This window comes from Sus scrofa, chromosome 4 (assembly GCF_000003025.6).
Source record: "Sus scrofa isolate TJ Tabasco breed Duroc chromosome 4, Sscrofa11.1, whole genome shotgun sequence".
NCBI lineage: Eukaryota > Metazoa > Chordata > Mammalia > Artiodactyla > Suidae > Sus > Sus scrofa.
This window is the reverse complement of record NC_010446.5, coordinates 26526177-26552187: the sequence shown is the minus strand read 5'-3', so window position 1 is coordinate 26552187 and position 26011 is coordinate 26526177.

Here is a 26011-nt window from a genome sequence, read left to right as displayed (position 1 = left end):
TCTTCATGTAGACTATAATATATCTTAAGGGTGCCTTTGTAAAATTTTGTGTCCTATTGCTTTTTTTTTTAATTGAAAATATGAAACCTACATCTATCGAGGATGATTTATCTCCCTAGAGATACTTGGTGACAATGATGATATGCACACAGGGTTTTTTTTTTATTAAAGTTTAGATGATTTACAGTGTTGTGCCAATTTCTGCTGTGTAGATTACCTTTAAACCCAATATCATGTGTGGCATACTGGCCAGATGAAGTGTGACTCTCGGAGCCAAGATAAAGACAGGAATGAAAGTTAGGGATTACAAAAGAAGTGTAACTGGAAGGCAGTGATCAAGAAGGAAACTGAAATTAGAAGTCAGAACAGACCGTGGTCAGGTAATAGAATGTTCAAACTCAAGATGATGAGGTCAGGAGTCACATAATTCAAAAGAGAGAAAAACAGAGAGAGAGAGAGGCGGGCATAGAGATAGAAATGAAGAGAATACTTTTTCACAAGAAACAACTCTAAGGAGATAGAATCACAGAAATTTAGACGTTAAGAAAAGGTGGAGAGTCAGCAACTATGCAAAAGTAAAATATAAAATAAAACTCATCCTTCTGTAAGGAGATATTCTCTTGAAGAGGATATTGTACATTTCTTCATGGTCTAGTAAGAAACAACCAGTGAGTCATGATAGGGAGAAGAAAGGGGATTAGCTTTGGTGTTTGTGTCATAGAAGCAAGTTTTTCTGGCAGGTGGCTAGTGCAAAGAGACCCCAGATCTAGTGTTTAGGGCACAATTTAACTCCAAACTTTCAGATAGCTTGATTAATTACAATTTAGCTACATGTGGAGGACAAAACCTGGGCTGCGAGGCATCAATCAATTTATATTTATAGGATGTATACCTAAGTGGATATAGTTAAAAGTATTATTTGGTTGACCCAGGATCTTTTTTTTTTTAATTTGAACATTATTCATCCAATTCTTTCTTTTATCACCAGCAGATACATGCTACAATATCTATGAGGTCCAGTGGGTAGTGTCCATTTTTCTTAGGAGTTTGTTCTCATGCAAACAAAAGAAAAGGGCCACAGATCAAATGCACTAGGCTTGCTTGAGCAGTATTCACTAGAAGGAAACTTATTGAGACAGGTACAGAGTAGGTGACTAAGTGCTTCACTGTCCATTGGATTTAGGGCTGTGTATAGAGATCTAGCAGGTCCAGATGTCTGATTCAAGGAAAAATAACTTGATCCTTGAGCTCCCAGTCTCCTAAACTGCATGTTTAATAGAAAAACCATGAATTGGGAGATAATACTTATTCAATATTTATCTCAGACAGAATATAGAAAGAACTGTATAACTTAGTAATAAAAGGTCAAATAATGTGAAGAGAGTTCACTACAGAAGATATGTGAATAATAAATACCACATAAAATATTTTCAATGTGATTAGAGATCAGAAAAATATATATTAATATCATAAAGAGATAAAAATCATGTCTAGCTGGATGATTAAAATTAGAAAGGCCAAAAATAGTAAATGTTGTCAAGAATGTGGGACAACTAGAGCTTTCATATATTGTTGGTGTAAGTGCAAAATAGTATAATCAAAAAAAGCTCTGAAAATATCTTATAAATGTAAACACACACTTAAGCTATAACCCACCATTTCATTATGAAGTATTTATATAAAAAATAAGAAAACACATGCCTACAAAAAGACTTGGATAAATGTCCATGTCAGAAATTTGTACATTTTGTTGTACACAAATTTGATGTCAAAGAGAAGACAAGTTAAAAATATTGAACTTCAGGTGTTCCCTTGTGGTGCAATGGATTGTCACTGCAGTTGCTCAGGTTACTGCTGTGTCACAGGTTCAGTCCCTGGCCTGGGGATAGCTGCATGTCATGGTGTGGCCAAAAAAGATTTTAAAAAATACTCATTTTAGTAAATGATATGCCTGCTAAAGTATTTATGGAAAGTATACTCATAACTGAAACTAAATTTAAAATACATCAAGATGTATTTTAAATTTAAATACATTAAATACATTTAAATACATTTAAAATACATCAAGATGGATGAATGGATGCATAGAGAGATTATGTGGATAAATACATACTAAAGGAAGTATAAAAATAAAATATCAGCTATAGAATATATTTGGTGTTCTATGCATGTTCACTGTAAAATCTTTTCAATTTAGTTCATGATGAAATATTGAAAAGAATAATAGTACAAACAGAAGCAAGGTGATAGCATTATGCTTGTACACTCAGGTAAAAATAAGAATATAATGAATTATATGAATCACTACAATCTGCACAGGCTCTCTATCACTAATACAGGGGTTTGAGAACCCTGTATCCAATAATCTAAAAGGAGGACAAGGAAGTCCTCCTATTTTCATTGTTTTTCAGTTTACTTAAATATTATGCCTTGATTGCCTATCATGTCATGCATTTTCAAAATAGCCCAGATGTATCTTTTCTTTAAATAGCCTTTAAATTCCAGTGGAAGGAGGTAGACATTAAGCAAAAATATAGTCACTATAGTAGGTTAGAGTTGATAATGAGAAGAAAAATAAGACAGTGAAAGAGGATGAGTCCTGGAGTCTTGAAATGGGTGTGAAGCTGTGTTCTATTTACTAATTAAAAAAAAAAAAAAAAAAAAAAAAAAAGGAGTTCCCGTCGTGGCACAGTGGTTAACAAATCCGACTAGGAACCATGAGGTTGCAGGTTCGATCCCTGCCCTTGCTCAATGGGTTAAGGATCCAGCATTGCGGTGAGCTGTGGTGTAGGTCGCAGACGCGTCTCGGATCCCACGTTGCTGTGGCTCTGGTGTAGGCCAGCAGCTACAGCTCGGATTACCCTAGCCTGGGAACCTCCGTATGCTGTGGGAGCGTCCTGAGAAAAGTCAAAAAGAAAAAAATAAATAAATAAAAGCCCTCAATAGGAATGTTAACTGGAAGAGAGATTTGAAAAGAGGTGAGGAAGTAAGCCATAACACTGTAGGTACAGAGAATAGATAGAAAATCCTGTGTTCAGAACACAGTGAGTCTGAGAAAAAGCAAGAAGGCCATGACACTGAAGCGTAGTGATCCAAGAGAAGAGGAGGAAATGTTAGGCCCTCCTTGCAGGCCATTGCGAGAACTGTGGTTTTTGTTTGGAATGGTATGAAAAGTTATTAGATGTTTTTAAGTACATCTAAAGCTTCTATTTAATCAATGTATTTATTTATTTTTTTTATTTTTATTTTTGTCTTTGTCTTTTTAGGGCTGCACCTGCAACATATGGAGGTTCCCAGGCTAGGGGTCTAATCGGAGCCGTTGCAGTCGGCCTATGCCGGAGCCACAACAACGCTCCATCCAAGCTGCGTCTGTGAACTACACCACAGCTCACGGCAATGCTGGATCCTTAACCCACTGAGTGAGGCCAGGGATGGAACCCGCAACCTCGTGGTTCCTAGTTGGATTCGTTTCTGCTGTGCCACGACGGGAACTCCAACTTCTATTTTAACTAGATTACTTTAGCCACTGTGTTTTGAGACGGGAAGAGAAGTGTGGAAGAACATCCTTCAAAAAGATTAATGTAATGATCTAGGCAAGAAACAGTGGAGACTAGACTTGTACAACTAAAACATCTAAAATAGAACTGATTTAAATTTAAACTATTTGTCTTTAATTCTGAAATAGTACTTACTGTGTGTGTATGTGTGTATCAAAATGCCATATATTCTACTAAAGTAATAGAAATAAGAAATATTGTTACTAATTCTACTGAAAACTAGAATATAGGAGTTCTACATCAGCAGTCTATAACAAAAATTACACTGTTACTTTAAATTGTATCTCATAAAAATACTCAGTAAATGACGAAAGGGAAGAAACTTGGAAAGAGATGACATAAAATTGGCAAAACATTGATGATTATTGAAGCTGAACTGTGAACGTGAGTATTATGCTGTCCTCTAATTTTGAGTGTTGAATTTTTTTCTAATCCAAATTAATTGATAGTATGAATATTTGAAATTAAACAATGAGGCAATTGTTAATTAAATGAAAAACCAAAAAATATATCTTGTACAATAGTCAGTTTCCCTGCCCAAGATGATCAGTAGCTGCCTGGAGATAAAATGTCTTTTTACAATTGGAGAAAGCAAGTAAAATGTGTCATCCATCATCTGTGCACACAGGTCAGAAAAGAATTTCTGGACTCATATTGGGGTGAAAAGAAAGAAGAGTTTATTGAGCATGGCAAGGTGGAGAGAAAATAGAGTTTATTGAGATAAAAGATACTGCAAGCCCAGCAGGACAACTTCCTGATGACTGGGGAGAGCCAACAATGAGCATGTGCTACATTTATATTTATCTGTTACATTTAGGTCTTTAATCCATTTTAAGTTAATTTTTATATATGGTGTTAAGTAAGAGTCCAGTTTCATTTCTTTGCATATGCATATTCAGTTTTTTCTGGCAGCAGTTTTTGAAAAGACTATCCTTTCCCCATTGAATGGCCTTGGTACCCTAGCTAGATAGATAGACAGGAAAAAATTTTTCAACTAGGTCCTTCTTTTTTCTAGTCCGCTGGTTTATATGTATATTTTTGTGCCATTACACACTGTTTTGATTTACAGTTTCTTTTCATTAATTTTTGCATTATGTGTATTTTTCTATCTTTTAAATTTAAAACCTATAAACATTTTTGTTTTTTAAAGTTCATTTTTTTAGCATCATTGAACTAATGTAAATATAGGTAAAAGACACAACTATCAGTTATGACCCTCTTATTCATTTATGTAGTCATGTGGGTCCATCTAGCTTATTTTCTTTCTGCCTGAAAAGGTTCTTTTGTCATTTCTTATAATGCGGGTCTGCTGGAGATGAATTCACTCATCTTTTGTTTATCTGAAAATATCTTCAATTTGCTTTCATTTTTAAAAGGATTTTTTGGGGGGAGTTCCCGCTGTGGCACAACAGGATCAGCACTGTCTTGGGAGTGCTGGGTCTTGGGAGTGCTGGGATACAAGTTTAATCCCTGGCCCATCACAGTGGGTTTAAGGATCTGGTGTTGATGCAGTAGCTATGGCTTAAGTAGAAACTATGGCACGGATCTGATCCCTGGCCTGGGAATGCCATACACTTAGGCAGTCAAAATAAATAAATAAAAGGACTTTTTTCTTTGCTACATATATAACTGATTTTTTTTTTTTAATATTTATCTGTAGTTCAATAAGCTTCCAGGATCTCTAAGTTAAAGTTTTCTCCCAGACTAAAAAATAGAAAATGGTCATTATTATTCTTAAAAATAAATAAATCTGTTTCTCTCCCATTTCTTTCTGGCAGTCCTCTTTTTTATCATTTTTGACAGGTTATTATTGTCCTAACATCCATGAGACTTTGTGGTTTGTAGCCCATTACCTCTCTTTGCTTTTATTTGAATAGTGTCTATTGCCCATTCTTTCTTCCTGTTTCCCAGTCTTTACTTTTGCATTGTCCAATTTGTTGTTCAGCTATCCCATAGACATTGTACCATTCAGTCTAGAATTATGCTTTTTTTTTTTTTTTTTTTGTATTTTTAGGGGCACATAGGGGCATGTGGAAGTTCCCAGGCTAGGGATCAAATTGGAGCTGTAGCCACTGGTCTTCGCCACAGCCATAGCAATGCCAGGTCTGAGCCACATCTGCAACCAACACCACAGTTCACAGCAATACTGGATCCTTAACCCATTGAGTGAGGCCAGGGATCGAACCTGCATCCTCATAGAGGTGAATCAGATTTGTTTCCACTGAGCCACAACAAGGAACTCTTAGAATTTTGCTTTTTTATGATTTACAATTCTCTGTTCAGATCTCTATTTATTCATATTGTTTCTTTAAATCCTTAAACATAATCCTAGTAATGTTTAATATATCTTTCTGCTAATTTTAACTTGGCTTTTGTTGGACTTTTTTTTTTTCCTTCTGGTGTTAGTCATATTTTCCCACATTTCAATTAACCAGCTCTGTATTATTGTATTGGGGAGGAAGAAATTTTCCTCTATCCTTCTAGGTTCTTCTGGATGGTCTAAGAAATAAATTGACATTAGACAGATTAATAGGAGAAAATCAAAGTTTAACTATGTGTATACATGGGAGAGATTCAAAGTGAGTAACCAGCTTAAATGGCCAAAGCTCTCACCTTAAATTCCATTCTCAGCTGAAGACTAAGGGGATGTCGAGAGTCAGTTATGAGAAAATCTCAGTAAACAAGGTGATAGAGAGGCAGATTTAAGTTATTATCCTCCTTTTCCAGGAATAGAAAGAGAGACACTGTTATGTATGGAGATTTCCCTTTACTAAGGTAAATGTTTTTTTGCAAAAGGGCAACTCCTACTTGGCTTTCAGAGCCCTCCCATGTCCATTCTTTCTCAGAAAATGTACCAACTTAAAACAACTAATATGCCAAAGAGACATATTTTAGGTGGCAAATTCTGCTCCCCTATAATTGAATGCTGAACATCAAAGACTCTCCATTTTTGAGAATCAGCATCATGTGGTCTTCCTTTTAAGGAATATTAAATTTTGTTTTAGAAGGCAGTTAAATTACCTGTGAATCAGTGTAATTTTTTGAGGTTTTTAAAACCCCTTTGTTAGGGCTGGTCTAGGTGGTACTTAAGGAGTTCCCCTCGTGGGTCAGCAGTTAGTGAACCAGACTAGCATCCATGAGGATGTGGGTTCAATCCCTGGCCTCACTCAGTGGGTTAAGGATCCAGTGTTGCCCTGAGCTGTGGTGTAGGTCTCAGATGTGTTTTGGATCTCTGATCTGGCATTGCTGTGGCTGTGGCATAGGCTGGCGGCTATAGTTCCAATTGGACGCCTAGCCTGGGAACTTCCATATACCACTGGTGTGGCCCTAAGAGACAGAAAGACCAAAAGAAAAGTAAAATTTAAAAAAGTGGTACCTAAGAGCTACTTGTGAGGAGTGGTGTTTCTGAAGTCTCAATTTTATGCTAGGGGTTATAGTAATTTTTCTCCATACTAGCTGGTCAAAACTCATATCTCCCATACTAAATGACCTTGAGATTATTATTTATTTATTTATTTATTTACTTTTTGGGCCACACTCATGGCATATGAAAGTTCCCAGACTAGGAGTTAAATTGGAGCTACAGTTGCCAGCCTACACCACAGTCACATCAATGCCAGGTCTGAGTCAAGTCTGTGACCTGCACTGCAGTTCATGGCAATGAGGCAGAATTCAATAACTCAAGTAGTCAGTGTAGGAGCATGGGCTTCCGTGCATTCTTTGATACGGCTATTGTTTAGCATATGTTGCTTAAGGGCTCCAGGGAGTAACATCCCTACAGGCCTTGTTTATGTAGGGAGTGTACCTACACCCAGATGGACATTAATCTCTAACCCACTGTGACTCAGTCTATGGGAAGAGAAGGGCAAATAAACCAAGAGATTTATGGGTCATTTCCACCCCTAAGACCCCTATTGGACAAGGACCGATATAAGTAACTGGACAAGGCCAATGGGAGAAAACCACATCTTTCTGGACCCCATGTTTGTAACCCCCACTTTTAAGGTGTAAAAGCCCCTATAGGATAGTAGAGAGGGAGACTCTTCTTCCCCCTCCCAGCTGTCCTGGGAACTGTTTGATTTCCTGTAATAAAGACTTTGGTTGCTTTCTACCTGTGTGTTCTTGAAGTTCATTCTTTGGCTCTGTGAACAAGAATCCAGATTCTGGTAACATCTTTCCCATATCAGCAAAGCCAGATGCTTAACCCATTGAGCAAGGCCAGGGATGGAACCCACATCCTCATGGATACTAGTCAGGTTCATTTCTGCTAAACCACAGTGGGAACTTCCAGATTATTCATTTAAATAATAGTTCCCAAGTAGCTGTTTTCTGCCAGGCATTACAGTCAAGCCCTGAGTATGTACAACTTAGTTTTTAACTAGAGACTTAAGGGTATTTTTCCTGAATCAAACTATCAAACTTGGGTTCACTCACTTGCTGCACAGCAAAGCAAGTATAGTGTTTATTACAGGACCTAGAAAGGAGTATGAGTGGCTCATGTTCAAAAGACTTGAACACCCAAATGGTTTTAGGGAAGGGTTTTCATTTTTATTTATTTTTTTAAATTTTTTGACCAAGCCCCTGTTATGAAGTTCCTGGGCCAGGAATTGAGCCTGACCTATAGCTGTGACCTGAGCCATAGCTGTGACAATGCTGGATTTTTAACCGCTAGGCCACCAGGAAAATCTAGGAAAGGGTTTTTAAAGGCAACATTTGGGGTGAGGGCTTCAGGGTGCATGACTATTTTCCTGAAAAATTGATGGTGATGGTGGTGTTTCAAGAATCTCAATCATCAACCTTCTGGTTTCAACCAGTCTAGGGTCTAGTGCTTTTGGTCAGCATGTAATCACCATCCTCCACCTTGGCAGGGTCTTAGTTTCTAAAGAACAACTCAAAGATTCCTGTCAGATTGTTATACATATGCTTGAGGAGGAACTAGGACTGTTTTATAACTGAACTCTTGTTTCTTGATGGCTTTTCCTTTGTTTCTGAATTCTCTCACTTCCCCAATTAGTTAACTACTTGAATCTGCCCTTTGGAATTCAGGGGAGGTGTAAGAGACTAAAGGCTTTTTTTTTTTTCTTTTTTTTTTTTTTTTTACAAGTAAGAAATGGGGAACATAGGCTTCTGTACGTGGGAGGGTCCTACAGTGTCCTGCTGAGTTTTAGTCCTCCCTTTTCTTGGATACTTCTCGGTCCTGAGGGGAATAGGGAATAATGTTTTGGATAGAGAGCTTTATCAAAAATTCATCCAGAGAACCAGTTTTAGGAGGGCTTGGTTTCAGTATCCATATGCAGATCCTTGGAGCTCTTTCTTTGCACAGACTCTTCCTTTTAGGTGTCTTGCTTCACAAATTCCGGTCACTTCAGCAGAACTGAATAATACTCACTGCCATGTGCTTGGGCTCCATATCCTTGTGTGAGGTTCCAAAAAAGCCTTAAGGGAAATCATTATATTGGTAATATGACATTTTTTTATTAATTTTTTCCTCCTTCAGGAATTATAGCCATTGGATATTTATTTACAATGGAAATTTAGTTCTGATTCTTCATATAATATGTTCATCTTTGTAGTTGTTAGTGGTGGAATGGATATTCCAGCATCAGTTTCTCTCATACAGTTTCAAGTGAAAGTCAAAAACCAATGATAGATTTAAAAATAATTAGTATTATTACCATTTTGCTGCTTCAGAAATGAAGATGATATATAACTTGTTTTAAGGTTTATGTACTTAAAATACTTCAACATAAGCATCATGATGTATGTACATGGGGGGTAAATGTACTATAATCTACAACCTTAGAGTAACTACTTTTATTGAGATTTTGATTTTTTTTTTTCTATTTTATAGTCACCCTGGTGGCATTTGGAAGTTCCCAGGCTAGCGGATGAATTGGAGCTCCAGCTGCAGGCCTACGTCACAGCCACCCACAGTAATGCTGGATCTGAGCTGCATTTTTGACCTCTGCCACACTTTGCGGCAATGCCAGATTCTTAACCCACTGAACAAGGCCAGGGACCAAACCCACATATTTATGGACACTATGTTGGGTTCTTAACCAGCTGAGTCACAATTGAAACTCTAAGATTTTGATTTCTTAAGTAGGTAGTTAGCAGTTCTGAGACTAATCTCTCTAATCCATACTCCAAAATTGGCAATATTGTCAGCCGTTAATATGAGGAATGACAATAATAAGATTTTCATTTGTGAAATGAGTGGTATTTAGGATTTGTTGATTAGAAAGATTACAGACATGCCTCTATCCCTCCAGGTGTAAGCAATAAGAATTTAGTAAATCAGGGAGTTCCCATCATGGCTCAGTGGTTAGTGAACCTGTCTAGCATCCCTGAGGACGCTGGTTCAATCCATGGCCTCCCTCAGTGGGTTAAGGATCCAGCATTGCCGTGAGCTGTGCTGTAGGTTGCAGATGTAGTTCCAGTCCTGCATTGTTGTGGCTCTGGTGTAGGCCGGTGGTGGCTGGAGCTCCAATTGGATCCCTGGCCACGGGAGCCTCCATATGCCATGGGTGCAGCCCTGAAAATACAAAAACACCAAAAAAAAAAAAATTTAGTAAACCAGTACTCATATAGCTTTAACTTATTACTCAGTTTCAAAATAGGTTATAAATATTGTAGTCATGGACATGTGTGGCTGTTTATTTTTAAATTAATTAAAATTAAATGAAATTAATTTCTGTCATTTAAAGTAGCTAAGTGGCTAACATGCTGTATAGTACATGTATAGAATATGATTATCACAGACCATTCTATTGGATAGCATGTTTAGAATTCTAATGAGATTACAATGTATTTTTACATCGCCTTCTTAAAACAATTCTTTCTTATCTGGTCAGAATGGAAAGTTCACTGTTCCAGCTTTCAGTATATTTCTATATATTCCTAGAAATTAAATTTTAGCCAAGTTCTTGTCAGAATACTTAAAGTGATGAGAAGTGGAAGTTCATGAGTATTCAAGGACAGTTTTTATGACACTTCTCTGGTTGCTTGGATGAATTCCATATCAGACTTGCTTACATCTTCATAAGTAACATGTTAGTGAGCTTAGAGAAGAGAAGATATACAGCTCTGACTTACATATTGTTTTTAGAAATTACTGGTATTCACTTCAAGAAACTGAAAATTGTGAACCACAGATTTCCTTAGGTCAGTCCACAATTGATAAACTTACAAATAATGGCATTATCCAAGAGTGGTTTGACAGAATGTGATGTTTACATCACTAAATCCCCAACACTGATTACCCACATCAAATCAACTGATATTCTACATTAAAACATAGGATCTATTTTGATATAACAGCATCAAGAGAGATTCTTACCTTTTCCCAACTGGCTTCCATACAGTTTTCCAGTCTTAATCAACAGAATTTCAGTGATGCTATAGGGATTTGATTTCAGAACTGCCTAAGAAAAAACACATACTCTAAATTAGTAAAAAAAAAAAAAAATGTGTATACACACACACACACACCACACCACCACACACACACACACACACACATTTAGAGTCACACAGGATTGGGCTATCCCTCTATCTTTCAAAAATAAATTTGAGTGTCTGCTCTGTATCAGACACTGATTATGTTTGTGCGTTTTCCCAGTAGAAGAAGAAAGAGAACAATGGTTATTCTTGTGTGAGCTCACTGTGACATTTTTAAATAATTTCCATATAGTGTTATAGTGTTCAAAAGGAAAATGCTCTCCTCAGTGATGTTTGTCTCCAAATCCCAAGTCCTGAAGTAGAAATTTGGCATCCTAGCAAATAAGTCTTCCTTCCATGCCCCAGGAAAGATATACTAGGAAAGTAGAAGTATGACTGCCAGCTGTTCAGCAACCAGGGAGATAGAATTGGGTTTAACATAGAATTATTTTGCCAACAAACATCATGTTTCCAAAGATGGTAGAGAAGCAAAAACATACCAGTGGGGTATGTCTTAATAGAAATGTACCCATATTCTATGTCTTTGAAATATTCCAGAAAATACCCTTCTAAGGCTAAATTTTGATAGAGAATTCCTATTTATTTTTTTTGAAAAGAATGCTCCAGAGACAATTCAATTTCCTGGGTGAAGGTTTGGATTTAAAGAAATTCTCTGAAGGTATAATCACTTTTCTAGAATAGGTGTATAATGTCAGTATTATTTTTAAAACTTTAGCCATGGTGTAATATCTGGATATTTCTCATTTTTCCTTAGCTATAATTTTGTTATTCCCCTGGTAACATTGTTTTGAGGTATAAGTTAATTTACTTGCAAGGCTAGATCAAGTATTGTCTTTTTTGAATGATAGTGTTCAAAAACATTTATAACTCTAAGTCTATGAAATGTTAAACAAGTCCTCAAATTCATTTCTTACATAAAATGTGGCTCAATAGAGTACTGAAATCATGAGTCATATTTTGATAAAATATTAACTAAAATCTTTTTTATTTTTATTACATAGACAAAAGGCTCATTCATTTTCAAAGTCTCTTTGAAAAATTAAATATAAAAAGTTCTGAGTTTACTATATTATTTCATAATTAATGAAAATATCATTGTAAGATATTACAGTACTTATGGGAAAAGTAACATGGATAGAAGAAAATCTCATTATCAAAGAATTTTATATGGAAATTAAAATTTATTTCTTTGAATTAGATGAGATGAATCAGAAAGTTGCACATAAATTTTCATAGCTATTCAAGCATTGTCTGCAAAACAAAACAAGAAACTCAATTAAAAATTCAGTAAGTGGTAGATGAACATCTCCAAATTATAGTTGATTAATCCTTTTTTTGGCATTTGTGTTCTCTGTAATAAATAGAATTAAAGATAAATCAAGCGACTTGATGGGAAGGAAAAGGCAATGTTAAATAAGAAAACAGAGGGAAAGAAGAAATCGCTAATGATATTTTTGCCTGTTTTGTTTTTTATTAATTATTTGTATGTTTGCTAAGTGTTAGGATGTCAAGATGAGAAGGTCATACAAAAAGAAACTTATAATAAATATATTTTACATTTTATGCTATTTTTTAAATTAAGGGAAAAAAGAAACTAGTTGTCTAAGAAATACAGGGACATTTTATTCTAGAGCAGAGTAAAGAAATTTAGATATCACTTGTTCTCTAGGGAAGAATGTTTATAAACCATTTGAAATTGCTAGTGCAGGTTGTATGATCATGAAGCATGAAGACTGCAAATAAATAAATATGGAAGGAATTATCTCATTTAAATAGAAACCCTGAGGTATAATTTACAATAAAAATCGGACTGTCATGCATGGTTTAGAACGTGCCTAGAGCATCTGTTTTTATAATGCCTACAAAGCATTATTGCATACATGATTGGGGAAAGATTAGGAGCCAATGGCTTTCTTGGCCTGCAAATCTTTTTCATGCACATGGACAGTATACTGCAGCCCTCTGTGATCAACTACAAACTCCCATCAAAAACTCCCAGGCAACACTTTACAAGCACACCCAAATAATTGTTGGGCTCCCTTGCTGCAAGGCTTTTTTAAAGAAAAAAATTCAGCACCTGAAATTGAAGAGGTGTGCAGAGGGGTTATTAGAATTAAGCAAGAAATGTACCTGTAGAAGATGACCACTGGGTGGTATTTGTAAATTATAGTAGTAAAATTGAAGCACTGCCATATAGGAAGAATGATAATAAATAATCCAACTTCTCTTCCCATCATTGTGAATTCTGCCACCTACTCCTGCTGTTTGGTCTAACCGCAAGAAAAAAGACGTGATTTCTAAATAATGCCATATATAGAAAGCATCATCAAGGACACAGAGCAGAGTAGAGAATAGATCTAGGGAAATAAACAGGTACTCCGAACCATCTACCCATTTGTCTCATATTATCTACTCCTAGGCTTTGTCCAGATGAAAAAACTTCTTCTCTAAATATCAGAGACACTGCTACTCTACTTTTATAGTAGAGATGTCAGCCCAGGTATACTTGTGTTATGAGCTGAATTGTGTTCCTTTCCCTCCCCCAAATATATTGACATCTTAATGCCTTGTCCCTGTGATTGTGACTTCATTTAGAAATAGGGTCTAAAGGTGTAATCAAATTAAAATGAGACTGTAACATTCCTAATTCAAAATTTCTCATGTCCTTATACAAAGAGGGAAATTCAGACACAGATCCACACAGAGAGAATGCCATGTGAAGACACAGATACACAGGAAAATAGTCCTATGAAGACTGTTAAGTAAATGTAATTGAAAACAAAATCTTTTACCAACCCAGAAATCGTCTCTTAAGTGTTGTAAATAAATTGTTGACCATATTTATTATTGAATGAGCATTACATTGGAATAGTATTGAATGTACATTATACTAAAATATCGTGTGCAAAACAGATTATCAACTATGAGATTGCAAAGAGAAAGAAATCTCACACTTTTATTTAGCCAGGCAGATACAACTCATTAACACATGTTCTCAAGATAAACAATAACTAGTCCTCAAATAAGAAGATTGATAATGCCAGAGTTCCAGTCATGGCTCAGTGGGTTAAGGACCTGATGTTGCCTTTGTGAGGATGGGTTTGTTCCCTGGCCTCACTTAATGGCTTAAGGATCTAGCCTGGTGGAAAGCTGCGGTATAGGTCACAGATGTGGCTCTGATCTGGGGTTGCTATGGCCCTGGCATAGGCTGCAGCTGCAGCTCCAACTCAACCCCTAGCCTGGGAACTTCCATGTGCAGCAGGTGTGGCCAAAAAAAGAAAGGAAAAAAAAAAAAAAAAAGATTGACAGTGCCACTAATCTTGTAGTTTATACTAACTTTACCTAATAATTGGCAATTGGCCAGCTGGTTGGCCTTATCCAGAGGAATAACAAACTATTTCCTTTGATGCTTACATTTCAAAGAGATGGTTCTACTTCTTTGAGAAAGACATTCCTTTATCAGAAAGCTGACAAAAGGCTTATCCAGTTTTCAAAATGATCTATTTAAATTTCAAAGAGGAGAAAGCACTTAAAATTTTAAGTTTTCTACAGTAGATGCTTTAAGAAAAGGAGGGAAGAGGATTTTTTCCCCTTATTTTCTACAGAAAGAATGAAGCTTCTTCTTTTTAATTTTTATATGTCTTTACAAGATGGAGGTAGGTTGAAGTTATGCCACCATAAGGCAAGGATCCCCTGAGGATACAGGAAACTGGAAAATGTAGGGAAGGAGTCTCCCTTGAGGTTTGGAAGGGAGCATGGCTCTGTCAACATAGTGATTTCAGAATTCCACTTCCCTGAAATGTGAAAGAATAAAATTATATTGTTTTCACCCACTCAGTGTGGTACTTTGTTATATTAGTTCTTAGAAACAGATACAATTCCCATTTAAAACTTAAAATGTTAACAACTAACATATAAGTTAGCAAGAAAAACTGAGAATTTAAGAGGCGGGGAAAAAAAATGAATTAACCTAAAGCACAGCTGCTTTAGTCTTATCTTCTGTTCATTGGTCACAGGAGGTTATGTTGATAATTAGTTTCCTACCTGGACTACCCATTTCCTTTTCCTGTATTTTCTGCTAAAAACAGGCATGTCAGAGGTGTTTACCCAAGTGGTGTGACCCTAATTTAATATTCTCAAAATTCAATTTCTTAGAAGTCTTAAGCATTTTCTCCTTGATTAATAATATTAGCAATTGGAATATTAATGGGTTTCCCTGGTTTCATGACTTCTTTGTCCCCTTTATTTAACAGTTATCCATCTCCTCTAGGAAACCGGGATGAAAGCATTCCATCTACTAGAATCAGTAGAGCCTAAAATGTTCATGTGATGGACTAAGGTTTTAATTCAGCTAATGTATTACCTGATGGAGGTACTCCTTAAGCACTGGCACCTCCAAACCAACTGAGCCCAGTGACATGGAGATATAGTAAAACAAAAATTCTCTAAATGAATTATTAGGTATAAAAATGAGAGAGTTGGGAGTTCCCGTCGTGGCACAGTGGTTAACGAGTCCAACTAGGAACCATGTATTGCTGTGGCTCTGGCGCAGGCCAGCAGCTACAGCTCTGATTAGACCCCTAGCCTGGGAACCTCCATATGCCACAGGTGTGGCCCCAGAAAAGACAAAAAAATAAATAAATAAATAAATAAATACATAAATAAATAAATAAAGAGAGAGTCTACTGGAACTCCATCCTTTGTTTACCAGACCCATGATTTCTCTCTCTACGGGAAACAGTACCATTTCATCTTTCCTCTAACCACGTGCTTCTGAGAAAAATAACATTTGAACAATCTCATGGTATAAACACATTACTGTGTTTCCTATAGTTTAAGAATATTTCTTCATCTTAGACAATGTTGTGTACCATGCCATGATGATTAATCAAGCACCCTTATGTTCATGAATTATGTTATTAACTGCTTCAAGACAAATGCAAATCAATAACCAAGGAGAGAATATCATTATAGATATTTAAAAGAATATAAGGATGAAACAGTACATTTTGAAGGAAATTAGCCAATATTTTATACTTGGATGAACTGTATGAAATCTTTGAAAAGTATGACTTAACCAAAACTGACAGAGGAATAAAATAGAAATCAAGAAATTCCTATATTTATTAAAGGAATTAACCACAAAATATGAAAATCTTACCACAAAGAATGTCTAGGGACAAATAACTTCATCAGTAAAACTTTAAAGATTAATAGCAAAGAGCACTGGTAGAGGTTCCTATTGTGCTTTTCAGCCTGTACATGGGGACCCATAGGAACATGTCTGGAGAGGTAGGTGAGGCATTTCCCTGGCTGGGGTGGATCATGGCTTTGGAGTATGACAAAGGCACCCAGGTTTTTAAATTTCAAAAAGTTGAGGCCCATACCTTTGGTGAAAAGGAGACATTACAAATAAATCCTTTTCAATAGGGTAATTCTCTCACGTCTCTTGTCCCTTGAGCAAGGGATTATCTATAAAAGAGGACTTTTTTTTTTTTTTTTGATTTCTTGGGCCGCTTCCGCAGCATATGGAGGTTCCCAGGCTAGGGGTCAAATCAGAGCTGGCCTACACCAGAGCCACAGCAATGCGGATCCTTAACCGAGTAAGGCCAGGGATCGAACCCGCAACCTCATGGTTCCTAGCTGCACCACAATGGGAACTCCTAAAAGAGGACTTGTTGGCAGACAGATAGTAAAATTCCAAGTAGATTTATGTACATTAAAGTAATCATATTCAGGAAAAAAAAAAAGTTATTTCTTTTGTGAAGTGAAGGTAGATAGTTAGATATTTCACGCAGTGTCATTAATTGGCAAATGTGAAGTTGGCAACCTATTATCTGTCCCTAAGTGTTTTGGAAGTTTAATAGTTTGAAAGTTTGGGAATCTATGAAACCCAAAAGATTAGCAACCAGAGGTGTAGAATATGCACTTGGGCACCAGATAGCCTGGGTCCACATCTCAGGGCTGACACTTACTAGCCGAGTAGGCTTGCATGAGTGATGGAAGATTTCTAAGGCCTGTTTTCTTACGTGTACAATAAAGATAAAAACCCTTTCACACTAATTAATAAATCTTATACAAACTCATTCATAAAAGAAAATATATGAGAAAACTTTTCAAGTTTTTAATTAGCAGGATCTTCTTGAGTATATACCCTGACAAGGATCCATAAGACCAGAAAATAAGAAGGCAATCACTCTCATAATCATAAATGCAAAATATCAGCATATTTAAGTTATCTCTATATTAATATGAGCTTTTCTTGACAAATTTTAATATTTTTATGACTTCAAAGTTTATCTTTTCAAATCATCAGTTTGATTTATTGAGTTGACAGAGTAAATGAGAAAAATAATTTCCCCATATGTTTCCCTATACATTACAGAAATTATACTTTCAAGGATGTATCAAACTTTCAAATCATTTATTTATTTATTTATTTTGTCTGTTTTTGTATTTTAGGGCTGCATCCAGGGCATATGGAAGTTCCCAGACTAGGGGTCCATTCGGAGCTGTAGCCGCCGGCCTACTCCAGAGCCACAGTAACCCGGGATCTGAGCTGTATCTGTAACACCACATCTCAAGGCAATGCGGGATCTTTAACCCACTAAGTGAGGCCAGAGATCCTGGTTTCATTAACCACTGAGCCACGGCAAAAAGTCTCTACTTTCAAAACATTTATATGATAAATATTATTTATGTTTGAACTATAAAACATACCTATATAAATCCTGGAGTAAATATTGTATTCAATGATATGCTTTGATAACAGGGAGAAGATAAAAATGCCACAAGCTCCATATTAACAACAATACTGCAAGTTCTAGCCAGTGCAATAAGGGAGAAAAGATATAAAAACTGAAAGTAAAAAATAGAATTATATTATGTATAGGTTAATTTCACACATAGTTTATAAATATATATAGTAAACACTACTTTTATTACCCTCTTAATATAAACGAATGTTTCTGGGGAGGGGAGTAAAGCATTCCTATGTTCATTACCCTGAAATGTAGGCAAATCTCTTCTGAGAGATATCTCTAAATGTCTCTGGAGGGTGTTACTCTATCTCTACTTATTTAGAAAAGTAAATAAATTTGCTGCACAGGGACTCCCTGTCCCTACATTTCCAGGGCTGCAAACATATACAAAGATTCCAAATAATACCTGGATGTGCAATGCTTCCACATATTCATGGAAAATTGACTTCCTACAAGGATAATACTAATCAAATAGAATAGCTAAATTTGAAGAAAATATGAAATCAATTTTAGCAATAATATAAAAAACTAGAACTCTCATGCAACATGGGTGATTATGTAAATTGGTATGACCTCATTAAAAAACTATTTAGTATTGTCTACCAAAACTAAGTATAAACATAATTTACACCACTGCAAAGCAATTCCAGTCTTAGTAATATAGTCTACAGAGGCGCAAGATTATCCCAAAAGACATATGCAAGCATATTCAGTGTATTGTTACTGACCAGGGTTCTTAGCCTTCCTTATTTAACAGAAATTGATTAGAGGCCAGATAAGAAATTTAGGAAAGGCTTTATTCTGGGCTTCTGCTACAGCAGGAGGGAGTTACAAGTAATAGGTTCCCTTGCTCCTTGAAGTAGGGGTAGCGGGGAGGCAAGCTGGTTCCTTATATGGGGTGAGGGTAGGGGTGGGTCCAGGGGTCAGGCAGAAGGGAGGCTTAGTTCGTTGCTTACCCCTTTGGTGGTGTTGTGTGCAGGGGACATGAGGAGTGCTCTGCTTTTGCTCCTGGTACCATTTTTGCTCTCTTATCTTTAGATGTGGAAGTTGGGTTTTTTGGTCTTTTTGTATCTTGTTGTCCCTAACTTGCCCCAACTGCATATGATTACAGTTACTTTCAGTCCCATATAGTTTCTTTGTTTTTGTCCCTCAAGGAGATTCTGTCCAGATGCAAGCACTGCAGCAAAGGGTCCCAGGTCCTTGGTTCCAGTCTTTCTCAACATGATTCATAATAGCTACAAATTAGAGGAAAAAACACTTATCAGTCAAAAATAGATTTAATAACTACCTCATGGCTTATTGATATAATCATATAATTTAATCAGTGAAGAATGAAAAATAACAAACTACTCCTATAGGCAACAAAACAGATGAATTTACAAACAATATTGCATAACTTAGACAATATAGTGTATGTCATATAATTTCTATCACATGCAACTTTTTAAATAGGCAAAACCAAATTATAATGTTAGATGTCAGAATTATATTTGTCTTTAATAGAAGTAACAATTTAGAGGGGACACAAATGAGGCTTTTGGGATTATGTTTTCTATCTTGATATTTAGGGATTTCATGAATGTGTTCACTTAAAATGCACTTATGATGTATGCTGATTACAATATGTTTATTATACTTCAATTTTAAAAGTAAAAAGTATTCTTTTAGAATATTAGTTTTATAATATATAGTTTTTCAATAAACCTGATGAAATTGAATTAACTATATTTAAACCTTAGTTCAAATGCTTGAAATACTGTAAAATCCCATTCAAAATGTTTATCATGTCCCTACAAATAAAGCAATTTTTTATTATGCAATCAATTATTTACTAAACTCGGAGTTCCTGTTTTGGCACAGCAGAAATGAATCTGACTAGTGCTCATGAGAATGCGGGTTCAGTCCCTGGCCTCTTTCAGTGGGTTTTGGATCTGCCATTGCCGTAAACTGTGGTGTCGGTCACACACATGGCCCAGATCTGGCATTGCGGTGGCTGTGGCATACGCTGACAGCTGTAGCTCAGATTCCATTCAACGCCTACCCTGAGAACCTCTATATGCTGTGGGTATGGCCCTCTATATGCTGTATGTGTGTGTGTGTGTGTAACTAAACTGTTATCTTTCAAAGTAGGTTTTTCAGATATTTTGTTTATGCTTCAATACCTTAGCTCAAATATAATTTAAATAATATCTCTAAATATATATAAAACTATTACCTAGGTTGGTATTTCCTTCAGCCTGTGCTTTAGGATAGCACTATTAAAAATGCAATTATGTCAGTTACACAGTGTAATAATAAACAAAAATTAACTGCATGAAATTCATCTCAGCTTGAGTAGCAAAGTGATCAAAACATAATTATCTTTGCATTTGAAAAGTGAATATTAAAAGCAAAATTTTATGAACAAGTCTCATATCCAAAAATGATGATTGTATTTCAAAAAGTTATACCTACATTAAGTCAAACCTCTCATTTTACTTAATTTTTTTGCTAGAATTATTTGAATTGTATAACTTCATAAAAACTGCAAATAATAGCTTCAGAAACATGTTAAATGTAAACTTGGTAATTAAAAAACTGAAAAAAAATTCATCACCAAGTTATACTAAATTATTGAGAATTGAATTCACCAAAACAATACGGAAATACACAAAAACATGAAAAATATTAATGGTGATTTATTTAATAATTACGCTTTAGGCATTTATTTCCTAAAATTCACCCACATAACCCCCCTGTTATTGTTTCTACCACATCCTTCCTGGTAGTTTTCTATTACTGCTGAAACAAATTACTACATCTCACCTGCAATGTGTTACCTTGAAGGTCAGAAGTCCAAAATAATACTTGCTGAGCTAAAGCCAAGGCATAGATAGTCAAGGAAACAATCTGTTTTCTTGCCTTTTTCAGCTTCTAGAGGTCACCTGCATTCCTTGGCTCATGGCCACTTACTCTGTCTTCAAAGCCAGCAATAGTTGATTGAGTCTTTTCTCACGCTGCATTTTTCTGACACTTCTCTTTTGTAGACAAATCTCTCTCCACATCTCTCTTGTTACATTTGTGATTATATTAGCCCCAGCTTGATAACCCGGGCTAATCTCTCAAATTCAAGATCCTTAATTTAATTATATCTACAAAGATCTTTTACCATGTGAGATAACATATTTACAGATTCTGAGAATTATGATGTGGTATCTTTTAGGGTTCATTCTTAGCCTTCCACATTTCCATTTTAATTTACTTAGCCCATTTTAGAGGCTTATATTTAATACAGGCATACCTCAGAGTTATTGCAGTTTTGATTCCAGACCACCGCAATAAAGCAAATATTGCAATAAAGTGAGTCATGTGAATTTTTTGGTTTCTCAGTATATATAAAAGTTATGTTTATACTGCAGTTTAATCTATTAAGTGTGCAATAGCATTTTGTCTTTAAAAAAACCCAACATACATACCTTAATTAAAAAATACTTTGTTAATAGTTCCCACTGTGGCACCGCATGTTAAGGATCTAGTATTGCTGCAGCTGTGGTGTAGGCTGCAGCTGTGGTGTAGGCCACAGCTGTAGCTCAGATTCAGTCTCTGGCCCTGGAACTTCCATATTCTGTGGGTGTGGCCCTAAGTAAATAAATAAATAAATATAAAAAATACCTTGTTAAAAATGTCAAAACATTATGATAATAATATCAAAGATCACCAATCACACATCACCTTTACAATTATAATAATAATGACAAAGTTTGAACTATTTCAAGAATTACCAAAAGGTGACACAAAGACAAAAAGTGAACCAATGCTCTTGGAAAATTGACATCACCAGATATGCTTGACACAGGATTTCTATAAACCTTCAATTTGTTAAAAATGCAATGTCTACAAAGTATAATAAAGTGAAGCGCAGTAAAAAAAGAAAAAAAGTATACCTGTATATATTTTTAAGTAGAATGTATGACTGAAGAATGGCGATTTGGGAAAATAGTGAAGCCCAAGAGAAACTTAAGGCCGTCGTTCTTATTGTCTGGAAGGGAGGGATATAGAAAGAAGAAAGGAATGTAGTTCCTTCAGATTTGAAGAAACCTTGACTATCAGCCCATGAGACAAGCTAGACCCACAAAAATCACCAAGTTATGGAAACTTTTATAGACCATGTCCAAACCAGTAAAAGCATGTGTGCGTGTGTGTGTTTAAGGAAAAGTGGTAGTATTTGTTGTTAATTTTTGACAGTGAAGATATGTAAACCAAGAATCTTGAATCAATATACACCTAAAGGTTTCAAATGAGGCGATAAAATAATAATTATGAGTTTTATTATGCTCAGGTGTGGGGATGTATTGTTTAATCAGAGCATGGATTTTTTTTTTTTTTTTTTTTTGTCTTTTATCTTTGTAGGGCTGCACCCGTGGCATATGCAAGTTCCAGGCTGGGGGCCAATCGGAGCTACAACTACCAGCCTACATATACCACAGCCATAGCGATGCAAAATCTGAGCCAGATCTGCAACCTACACCACAGCTTACGGCAACGCCGGATCCTTAACCCACTGAGCGAGGCCGGGATTGAACCCACGTCCTCATGGATGCTAGTCGGGTTTGTTAACCACTGAGCCACGACTGGAGCTCCATGGATTTTTTTTTTAATATTGATTTTTGAGCATTTTTATACATTCTAAATACTAGTCCTTTTTTGGATATGTGGCTTGCAAATATTATCTCCCAATCTATATATTACCTTATTAACAAGGTTATTTACAGAGCAATGAAGTCCAATTTCCAAGTTTCAATTTATAAATAATGCTTTTGGTAACTTTTCACCTAGCACTAGATTCCCATTATTTTTTGACATGTTTAAAAAGAAGTTCGTTTATACAGTCCTATTTGATAAAAGATTAAGTGTTAAAATCATTTACAGCTCCATTTTTTGACTGCGCTAAACTTTGGAACAGGGAAATCTAATTCAATCAAGTATCTGTGTCTGCTTCCTATTACAGGTGAATCCTGCAACAATACCATAAACTTGGTGGCTGAAAACAATACAAATTTATTATGCTGTTGTTCTGGAGGTCAGAAGTCCAAAATGAGACTCATTTGGCTAAAACCTTAGCATGGCTGCATTCCTATCTGGAAGCTCTACAGGAAATTGTTTTCTTGCCTACTTCAGTTTCTAGAATCCATTTACATCCTTTGGCTCATGGCCCCCTTCCAACTTTAAGCAAACAACTGTTGCCAAGAATTTCTTACATCATATCACTGTGCCAGTAACTCTCCCATGTCCCTCTTTTACTTATAAATATCCTTGTAATTACATTAGGCCTACTCAGATAATCTAGGATAATCTCCCCTTTGTCATGTTTGCTAATTATCAACTTCAATTTCATCTGGAACCTAAATTCCCCCTTACCATGGAACATTATTGCATTTATATTCATAATTCATACAACATTATTGCATGGATTAGCCCATGGGCATCTTTGCAGGGGGCTATTCTGCCTGCCACATTCTCTATAAATGTCAACAAAAATGTTGAGTGGAATACAGTGATCTGAATTAATCTCTTGGCGTTGTGTAGGCATAGACACCACAAAGAAAGACCATAATATAATTCGAATTGTGAAGGTTTCATCTACCTTCCCTTCTTGATTTTCCAAATAAGCTTTACCACTTGCTAGCATTAGTTTTGGTTGGTATAACAAGAGGCACTCAGGAACTTTCAGGCGGGGTTAATAAAAAGGAAACTTCAACTATTCCCTTTTATTTTCCTTTGCTTATCTTCTACTGCAAAGCAAGGTCTGAACAAGCAGTGACAAAGATACCCAGATGGAAAAACAACTTTCTAGTGTTAGAGCTTTTTCCCAGGAGCTTTTAACCAGGGATATGAAAATAGTACTGAACAAAGACCACAAAGGGTAATAAAGAAATAAGACCATGTTAAAACTATTCCTTAAAACAACCCTATTAACCCTAGGTGAAAATTTGCTGTAGGCCAAATTGCTTAATATCCAAACTCTGATTGTTGAACAGGTAATCTACAACTTCCTATTAGCCTAATATTCGTCTGATGTTACCTCGTAGGGTAATAAATTTTAAAGGAATCTTTTTTCTTTCTTTATAAAGGGAATGTTTTATTATATGCAAACCATAGTATCTGCTTTATTTTGCATATGCCATGAGTATAGGAAAATGGAAAGCATAAATGATTAGTTAGATATAGAGAGATATAGATAGCTATATATAGGTAGATATATCTTTCAAAGTTTTACAGAAAAATGGTAAGCTTGGCCTCAGTTGGTATTTTGAATTCTACATCAAAATTCTAACTTCAAAGATAAGGTATATTCCATTGAGCCAACCCTGGATTGGGGGTGAAAACTTAAAATTTATCTGAAATAATGGTAGCTATTTGAATTTTTATTCTTGCTTGATGTTTTTGCTTTATTTCTTCTTTCAAAATAGTAAAACAGAGCTGAAACCCTCAAAATCATGGATTAATGATTTATGCAGTTTAATATCTTTCATATTTAAAACTGCTCCCAGATAAAAATAAAAATTAATCCAGGGATATCAATGGGAAAGTGAAGGGTATAAAGCAAGAAGAAGGTTGCAAAGTGGTCCAATGAAGACATTGAAAGAGAGAGTGATGTTAGATCTGTATTTGAAACTATTGTGTTCAGTCAAGAGGTTTATTTTTATTTTCGTTTTTTTTTTTTCTCTAGTAATTATCAGTCTGGTAAGACAGATGGTATAGAAGTGAGTTTCCATTTCATCATATTATTTATCTGCATAATTAATATAGGGCTCAAATATGCTGGGCATTGAGAACACAAAAATTAATGGTAAATTTTTCTTTTATATGGATAGCTAATAACTAATGACAGGTTGGCAAATAACTTTCATTTAATTTGTGTGGCCTGATCTATTAGTGGGTGCTTGGGACTCTCCATGAAAAAAAAAATTAAATTCCACACATAGTGGAAAAATTTCTTTTTCAGGCTTTTAATATCAACTGTGGGGAAAGAGTGTTTATACATTTGTTGTGTAATATATTTGCTGGAACCTAATCTATTTACTCTATATAGTTATTCTTTGAAATAGAAATGTAAATTAAAATTTCAAAATTATTAGGAACTAACTACAGAAAGGTAGGGAAAGGGAAGGAATTGGTTTCACTCAATCAGACAATTATATTTAGAAGAATTAGAGAACAGAGAAGAATGTATGAGAAAAGAGAGATTTCATTCATTATAATTAATAACTGCCTGCAGGCTAACCTATATCCTACAGGTGAAAGTAATTTTATTGTTGTTCTTAATAAAAATGTCCAACAAATCCCTTACAGAGGTTTTACTCATACCTAAGTAAATTCTTCATAATGATTCAGTTTCATCATGTAATTAGAATGGGATTTAACATTAACATTTCAAATTATATAATTAATTATATTCAGCTTCAATTACAATTACTAATTGATACAAAGCCTCTAGCTTAACTCCTGGAGGTAATCAATTTTATGAGTTGTGAACAAGTGGTTAGATCACATTAGCCCACTAGTTCATGTGTGCTGGCTAATTAGACAAAATTTTATTTTATGAAACAGCTTAAGAAAACGGTGCCAGGAAATTTGGTAGGTAAAATTTTTTCCCAAAGTTTTTTATTTGGCAGTGAACTCTTCTAATATTCTCAGTTATGTTCTCTGCAAATGTTCTGTATGGTCAGGCCACGCAAGAGGACAATTCTCTTGCTCTCTGTACCTTCCCAGCTCTACCAGAGCCTGCTTTACCTACACCCTATTTACATGACTGACCTTCCTCCATACTTGCTGCAGCCCCAGCTGGAGATTGTTCTAATCTTAGATCTCCACGGAGAGAGTTTATCAAAGGGCCTGTGCGGGGCGTGTCACCCTGCTGGTTTCCCTGGTAACTGATGAGCCTAAACTGACCACAATGCTCCCTATAATTGGTAACCTCCCCTCTCCCCAAGAAGTAAAGACTGCTGCCATGTCATGCCCTCTGACTGGTCTGCCACACATGGTGCCACACATGCCAGGCCTTGCTTCAGACAAGTAAGATCCCCCATTCATTAAACCACTGATGACTCTCTTGCTGACCTGGGCTCTTTCTTCAGTCCTGAAGCTGAGAAAGTACAGGGCTTGTACTTTTTGTTCCCCTCCACCCCCACCCCTACCTACACTGCAGCTGTGGCAATACCAGATCCTTTAATCCCACTGTGCTAGGACAGG